Genomic DNA, 8583 nt, shown 5'->3' with positions numbered 1-8583 from the left:
ATCCTGCTAGATCTGGTCTTCCCCAGTTATCAGGAAAAATCTTCCTGCATTTGCACTGTCTATCCCTGTTAGACTGTTATAGGTTGCCATGAGATCCCACCCCTGCTTCACCATCATATGGATCTGAACTCCAGTGACTATAGTCCTAGCCAATCCAGTCTCTCCCCAAACACCATCACTTGATATGTCCACACCAAATCGAATCTAACTGTTTGAAGTGAAGGGAGTGATCCCACTGGTCTATCTCAGAAATATGTCAAAAAGTGTGACGCTCCAAAAGCACAGCAGGTCAGGCAGCAGGAGAATCGAGGTTTCGGGCAAAACACCTTGATCAGGAATGTGGGTGGGGGAGGGAGAAAGAAGGCTGAGAGATGAATTACAGGGTGAGGGTGGGGTGGGAATAATGTTGCAGAGATATTTCATTTCAGGCATAAGACGAGTTAAGCATGTTACTGTGGGTCTGAAGCCACACATTAGAAAGATGGGAGTTCGACAAAAGGTTTGCGTGGGTCGGTTAGCTCAGCTGGTCAGGGTGTGGTGCTCATAACGCCATGGTCGTGGGTTCAATCCCCACACTGGCCAGGTGAAGCGATGGTGTCGTTTGCTACCATGTACCAAGGTTCGCTGCAGCTTTTAGGGTGGCACAGTGGTTAGCACTGCTGCCTCACAGCGCCAGGGACCTGGGTTCAATTCCCGCCTCAGGCGACTGACTGTGTGGAGTTTGCACGTTCTCCCCGTGTCTGCGTGGGTTTCCTCCGGGTGCTCCGGTTTCCTCCCACAGTCCAAAGATGTGCGGGTCAGGTGAATTGGCCATGCTAATTTGCCCGTAGTGTTAGGTAAGGGGTATATGTAGGGTTATGGTTGCGCTTCGGCGGGTCGGTGTGGACTTGTTGGGCCGAAGGGCCTGTTTCCACACTGTAAGTAATCTAATCTAAGCAATCTACAATGCCCGTGACTTCAATTTTTCTTTTCTCAATTAATCTATGTGGGTTGTCAGGCTCAGCAATACTGAGATTACATTTCAATTCCAAATAAAATACTTACGCGTGACTTCCATCAGCAACCTAATTGGGATCTCAATGCACATTCCCAAAGCATTATCTACATATCAGGATTTCTCGCTCATCTCCCCTTTGTAAAACAGAGCAGTTTTAAGCATGCGCTTTAATTTCAATATATAATAAGGTGTACTTTTATTCTGATAAATGTTATGTCATTACCAGATCATAATCTTACAGCACTATCTTTTAAGAATATTACTAGGAAGGCTTCTCTGGAAAACTGTCAACCCTGTAGGAACAGCTTTGGCAGTTATTGGTCTGATTCTGATTACAGTGGTTAAGAAGATATGGGTGTACAGTATTTGCAAGAGAGTTAAAAGCTAGTAGTGACAGAACCACGTATTCTCAATAAGATGCAATGTAACATGAGGCCCAGCTGCTGGGGTATCTAGAGTCTCTAGTTGTCTGGAAATGACGAAATAGATTCAAATTAAGCCAATCAGTTTCAATTATACCCCAAAAAAATTAAATTTCAATCAAGTTTCAATTGAGTACATTGAGAATCTGAAAAGCCAGTGACACAATCCGATGCTTTGTGGGTACGAGACTGGGAACATTGAACAGTTGAGAGGAGAACTGTCAATCTAGCATGCAGAGACTACCTTCAAGTGCTCCTCATGTAACCTTTATCGATCAGTAACTTGTGAAGTAGAATCCACAAAAAGAAGCGAAGAAGACTGGAATGCAGAGAAGAATGAAAAGCTGCCTGGTTTGGAGATAGGATGTTTTGTTTTATCAAACTTAATTGGGCTTTTTTTTTAGACTAGTATTATACAAGGAGAAGATAAATGATAGGTAAGAGGAGGGAGCTGTAAATAGTGGTTAGCTAATAATTTGCTGTTGTAGTTTAATAAATAAAGTTGTTAATTTTTACTTTAACGAGTTCTTGACCTGTTGAATTTTCACATATTACTGCATGGCATAAATCTTCCTGGTTTAAATTAGGCAGGAGAGTTTACCCGTGTCTTAATGCAGTAAAAGTGCAGAAGTATATGTTCATTTTCTAAAATGTTTAGATTCTCTACAGTGTGGAAACAGACCTTTAGGCCCAACAAGTCAACATCGATGCTCTGAAGAGAAACACTAGCAGATCCATTTCCCACTGACTATTGTACCTAACACTATGGGCAATTTAACATGGCCAAATCACCTAACCTGCACATCTTTGGACTGTGGGAGGAAACCAGAGCACCCGGAGGAAACCCACTCAGACACAGGGAGAATGTGCAAACACCACACAGACAGTCGTCTGAGACTGGAATCGAACCTGGGTCCCTGGCACGGTGAGGCAGCAGTGCTAACCACTGAGCAATCATGCTGTGTCTGAGGTATCGCAGGACGCCCTTAAAGACTGATAGCAACAGATGACTGTATATGTGAATCTCTCAGCAAAAGATATATACTTTCTGTTTCTTATACTGCAACAGAGTTGATAATGAAGGAGAGGGAAATTTAATGGCAGAGAGGTTATTTCTCAATGTTTCCCATCAACCTAGTGTCTCTTGAGCCCCAGCCTTCAACGTCAAAGGGAGGGACACTATAGCATCAGTCATACCATCTAGATAATGAAGGGGTGTCACAATTTGCGGGTGAATAGGTTACAAATGAACTCAAACTACCCGTGTGTATTGTCCTGTACTCTAGGCACATGTGCGATCTGACCTCAAAATCCTCGACTCCAGAGGTAGATACGCAACAATGCAGGAGGCATAGTGGCTCAGTAGTTAGCACTGCTAACATCACAGTGCTGGGGATCTAGGTTCGCTTCTAAACCTTGGACAACCCGTCCCTGTGGAGTTTGCACATTCTTCTCGTGCGTATGTGGGTTTCCACAGGGTGCTCTATTTTCCTCCCACTAACGAAAAGTTTGTAAGTTAGTTGGATTGGCTGTGGTAATTGCTGACAGTGTTCAAGGATACATAAGGGTTAGGTGCATAAGGCACGGGAATTATAGCATCGGGTTAGGTCTTGGCGGGGCTTCTGTTTGGAAGATCAGTATGGACGTTTTGGGCCACATAGCCTGCTACCACACATTGGGGCTTCAATGATATGACCAGACCACCAGAGTCTATATTGCTATGTGCTGACAATAGGGGATGATGAGAAGCATACAGTACCTCGAGGGCATACCACTGGTCAATTGTTGATCCATCACTTGTATCAGCCGCAACAATAAATGAGAATAACTGTGTTTTAGGTCTGGTATTCACAAAGCCGGCTTGCCACACGGAATTCAACCTTCCCCTACCCCACACCCCACCCCGAAATTCTTCTACTGATTATTGCACAAAATATGTTACATTTAAAACACCTCATTTGCAAATCTTGAACATTTTTTGGAATTATCAGGAAGAAGAAAAGAGACTTAGTCGTTGTCGCTCCCACAGCCAGTTTGACATGGCAGCCATTGAACAAGGAGGGAAGTGAGAACACAGATGTTCACCCAAATTGGAAGGGGCTGTCACACCAGTTTGGATTCTAGTCTGACCAACTCAGTGGAAGACCCAACAAGTGCTGCCCATCCTTGATGGAGACTTCCCACGCCATGTCCACAACTTTGAAATGATACGCTGAGCTGTTGAAATGAGTCGCAGATGTCTTCTGTGTCACAAACTTAAAACTGCCCCAAGGATAGATATAACCGTCGCATTCACATAATAACAAGACTGAACTTCTTTTAAACTTACAAATCAAAAATCAGCATAAGTGTATATGCATTTAAAATAGATCCAGTTCGAGCTCAGAGAAGATGGAATGTTGCTCAGTTGCTTTGACTCCACTCTGTGGCACGCTGCAGCATTTTGAAGCACTCACAACCAACTTAGATTGGCAATGTAATTTTCATATCAAACTTTTACCAGGACTCAGTTCGGGCTGATCTTTGAGCTCCACTATTCCATAAACCGTGACATGTGCGTCTCATGTGTATACTACAAAAAAAAATACCTGAAAGAGAGAGAGGATGTTGAGAGAGAAAGAGGGGCTATATGACAGACAGATAGAGGGAAAGAGAAAAAGACAGAAAACATGAGTAAAAGTGAGGGAGAGAGAGAAAACACTGGTGTAGAAACAGAATGAGTGTGAGAAAGGAGGACAGAAAGAGGGCAAAACTGAAGCAAGAGAGACAGTCCCACTGGATTTGAATCTCAAAAGCTTCTTTTCAAACATTTGCTACAAGAAGTTCACACTCAACGATACCTTGACCCGTGCCAAACTTTCTGCCTCTTGGCCCACCTCTCCTCCCTTTCTCTGTCTCTCCCCTCACACCACGCACTCCTGTCAATCTCTGTCCACTCGTCCTGGCCCTCTGTCTCAGCACCTCTCATACACTCTCTGGGAATTCAAAGTCAGACCCTCGTCTCCTCAGTAATAGGGACAAGCCTTCCTATCCCCTCACCTTGTCTAATTATCCCTACACTCAGAAGTTCAAACCCATCCACCTCCATTCACAGTCCATTCAGTACTGCAGTAAAACTCATGAGACACGGTGCTGTGGGGAAGGCAGACATCGCCTTTCACTTCAAAGAAATCCTGATCTAATTACAAGTCAGTATAGTGTGTGGTTTGGCAGGGAACTTGCACGGACTGTGGTCCCAGGCATACATTACCCTTGTTATTCGAGGGGACAAGGCTGTGAGCTTGGAACGTGCTGTCAGAGGAGGTTTGGTGAGTGACCCACTCTGCAGTGCATCCTGCAGATTGTACAAATGGTCGTTTGTTTCCTGCGTTGTCTGTAACATTTGCAAGATTCAGTCCAGGTTCAAGTAATACGTTCCTGTCTGTCCCACGTGATTTACACCTAACACATCGTTTTCTGTCACAAGAAAATTAGACGAAACAGAGCAGGTTCTGTCTTCAGTCGTTTGTGTCATCAATGCGCCTGAACCTGACCTCCCACACCAGGAAGAGGAATCCAGTGAAGACACTGCAAGTAAATGGAAATGGCTTCTAGGTGGATTTATCCATTTCACCGAAATGGAGCTGATCCACAAGGGAACATAAGTCATTTCACGACTTGGAACAGAAACTTCATTTAATTGAAAGTGTTGTTGGAGTTTTAGTCTTGAACGAACAGTTAGCAAAGTAAAATTGCATCGTAGGAAAATGTGAAACATCCTCCACGAGAAAATAATGAAGTTGGAACTACGCAAAACATCAATAGGGGAGGTGATGGCCTAATGGTATTAGCGCTGGACTACTATTTCAGAGACCAGTGTCTGGAGAGTGAATGTTCTGGGGACCTGGGTTCAAATTTCGCCGTGGCAGACAGTAGAATTTGAATTCAATAACAATCTGCAATTAAGAATCTATTGGTGACGACAAATCCGTTGTCGATTATGGGAAAAGCCCATTTGGATCACCAATGCCCTTCAGGAATGGAAGCTGCCACCGTTAACTGGTCTGGCCTATATGTGACTCCAGACCCACCGCAACGTTGTCAAATCTTAATTGCCCTCTGGACAATTAGGATGAGCAAGAAATGGTGTCATAGCCAGCGACACACTCATCCCATGAATGAATAAAATAAAATCCAGACATGGGCGACGAGCTGTGTGGAGTTTGTAATTCTCGCCTTGTCTGGTTGGGTTTTCTTTGGGTGGTCCGGTTTCCTCCTCAATCCGAAACTCTGAAGGTTAGATGAATTCCCCAGTATAATTGCCCATAGTGTTCAGGGATTTGTAGGTTAGGTTCCATTAGTTAGGAGGGGAATAGTTCTGGGTGGGTAACACTTCGGAGGGTCAGTGTGGACTTGTTGGGCAGAGGGGGCTGTTTCCACATTGTAAAGATTCTACGATTCTATGTTATCCTACTACAATTATACTGATATAAAAATTCCAGGAGAGTTGGCTTAAACTTTGGTTTAAATCAGATAGCAACATTTCATGCTAAGAATAATCAAGATCAGTTGTATGAATCAGCAAAAAAAAGGCTGACAAACTTCCAAGATCAGGAAGTGAAAGAAACAGCTAAGTCAGGGCTTTAGACGTGACCCAGAATGAAAATCTCGACCAGCTTTTGAAGACTGCAAAGTAATGTGATTGTGAGAATTGGGAGTATATTTGTGTTTTGTGCTTTAAAAACTTCATATGTGAAGAGCATAGATACCTTCTCATTACTTTTATATTCCATTAGTAATGTCATTTCTTCATTGCAAAAAATCAATATGCAGAGTTGCACCCTTATCTTTCACTGAAAGGACTACCACGTTAAATGACAAATGAAACAAAGATGAAATAGCAATCTGAATTTCAGTTTTGAATTTCAGCTCTCCAAAATTAACATCATTTGCTAACATACAGATCATTTCTGAGGAAAGTAAAATGAGAGAAAAGGGTGTTACAAAACAAAACTGAAATGAGGCATACAGAATGTGAGAGACCTCGTTTCCAATACAACACCAAAACTAACGAATGGCCCAGTGGTTAAATTTGGTGCTTCCTTTTGATGGAATGCAATAGCCCTAATTCAGTTCATCGTGTTGATTTGTTGGGCATGCTCCTTTATGTCTGTGGATTTTGCAATGATGTAACATTCTCGAACACATTGTTCATTATGATTATCTCAGATGAAGGTTCAAAATTTTGTCTCGATATTACAACAATCCAAAAGAAAACAACATCCAATGCAAGCTAAGCCTGCACTGCTGCCCATATGTTTACACACAAAATCATTTTTGATTTCAATCAATTGATGAATATTTATTGCTCAATGCTGCACTCACGAAAACAGCTTTGTATGGTATTGTTTAGCTTGCCATAAATTCATTCTGAAAGTGAAGACACTGTTCACTGAAGCCAGTGGGTATTTTACAGCGCGAATACACTGGTCCCTAAACTTCGACTGAGTAACCCCATAAATAAACGTATTTGTGCAGCAACTCAGATTCAGCAGCATATATCCAATTCTTTCAAATATACGCAACCTGTCATTGTAATATCTGGGATCAATTGCTGCAATTTGATAATATAAGAAATTTATTACATAGGGTGACCACAGCAGTATGAAGTTACTGGATATGGCGAACAGTAAAATCATTGACTTCCTTCTGCTCTCCATCTCAGGATCACTGCGCTTCTCTTCTGTGTTCTGACTCCTCAATCCTTTACGAATCCGATTCGCCACTAAAATGTATCTGACTGTCAAAATATTGAAGAGCAAAACTAAACTGAATGGCAGTAATGGTGTTAACACTTTATCAATCCAATCAAAAACCATCCATCTGAGTTCAATATAGGAGCTGGCCTTCACTTGACAAGACCAGCATACATTGTCAACCACAATCATAGGTTCCCGTGTAATGAAAATAGGAACATTTTTTAGAAAGAAAAGAATGCAGGTTGTTGAAAGAATAACAGCTGCCGTTTTCACGGTACAATATTTCAGTTTCAGTTTCTGGCAACAAATGGTGACAAACCGATCAGCGGAGAATGTGACAGTGAACCAGACAGAACAGTCTGAACTCACAAAAAGTAGAAAGTCAAGCATAATGCATGCAGGCGTCAGGTGCAGGAATGATCCCTGGTAAAAGTACTGATTCACGTGGTTGAATGTAACATCAGTGATGGTGACCATAAGATCCGCTGTTGCCATGGCCACCAGGTAATGACTGGTACATCTAGAAAGGCCGCATTTTCCTTGGGATAAGATCACAATTGCCAATGCATTAACTGTGAGAGAGAAAACTGAGAGTAGTATAGATATTGTAAGTGGTACAACCTTTGATTTGAAGCGAGATGGCTAAAGGGTGTTCAGGAACAGTATTGAAATGTAAAATGAATTTTAGTTGTCATTTCATCCTTCATTACATTGCGTCCCTCAACCAAAATAGTGGAAGAGTGGTGTTGAAGATGAAGTATTGCAAAATGGCTGTGGTGGTGCAAAATGAGCAGTTGAATATGTTAGTGCTGCGTACAGAGTCAGTTTGATCTTGTTATATTGGCTTAATTAGCAGCATTCCTTGAATGGAAGAATAAAAAGAACATGAGGAGTGCAGCAAAGTGTAAATTTCACTTCCGTGTTCCCAACAAATAACCATTCTATTGTCCTCAATAAGGAGCGGTGAATATCAATGTTGCAAGGACATATTTTAACATGGTCACAAAGCAAGCTACCACAGAATGGCATCTACATTACAAATATTCCACCCAGAATCATGGATTTGGTATCATTAGATTTCATAATCCTAATTTAAATGATAGTCTATTCTGATACAATATCCCACAAGAGTATAGGAATAATGGCTCTTACCATAAGAGATCATGTGCTCACCCGATCAACAGGTAGATCTGGAGTTGAGGACTTAACACATTTACCAAAGGAGATAACCGTTAATAAACTGAATTGTAGTGTAAGATAAATGAAATGTTAACGATTCGTCCTGTCTCTGGCCCTCAGCATCCGTGCTCTAGGGAAAATTGCTCCAGAGTGTGGTGCTGGAAAAGCACAGCAGGTCAGGCAGTATTCAAGGAGCACGTCAATTTTCCTGCTATTTACATGCTGCCTGACCCACTATGCGTTTCCA

General features: G+C 42.2%; 1 non-coding gene across 1 annotated transcript; it reads left to right on the top strand.

The window, feature by feature from the left end:
- The first annotated feature begins 508 nt into the window (after positions 1–508).
- Positions 509–582, top strand: trnam-cau (transfer RNA methionine (anticodon CAU)). The gene has a single exon. It is a non-coding gene; the product is annotated as a tRNA-Met (tRNA).
- The last annotated feature ends 8001 nt before the right edge of the window (positions 583–8583 follow it).

This window comes from Hemiscyllium ocellatum, chromosome 38, assembly GCF_020745735.1.
Source record: "Hemiscyllium ocellatum isolate sHemOce1 chromosome 38, sHemOce1.pat.X.cur, whole genome shotgun sequence".
Classification (NCBI taxonomy): domain Eukaryota; kingdom Metazoa; phylum Chordata; class Chondrichthyes; order Orectolobiformes; family Hemiscylliidae; genus Hemiscyllium; species Hemiscyllium ocellatum.
The sequence above is the reverse complement of the archived record's forward strand: the minus strand, read 5'-3'. Positions and strand labels throughout refer to the sequence as shown.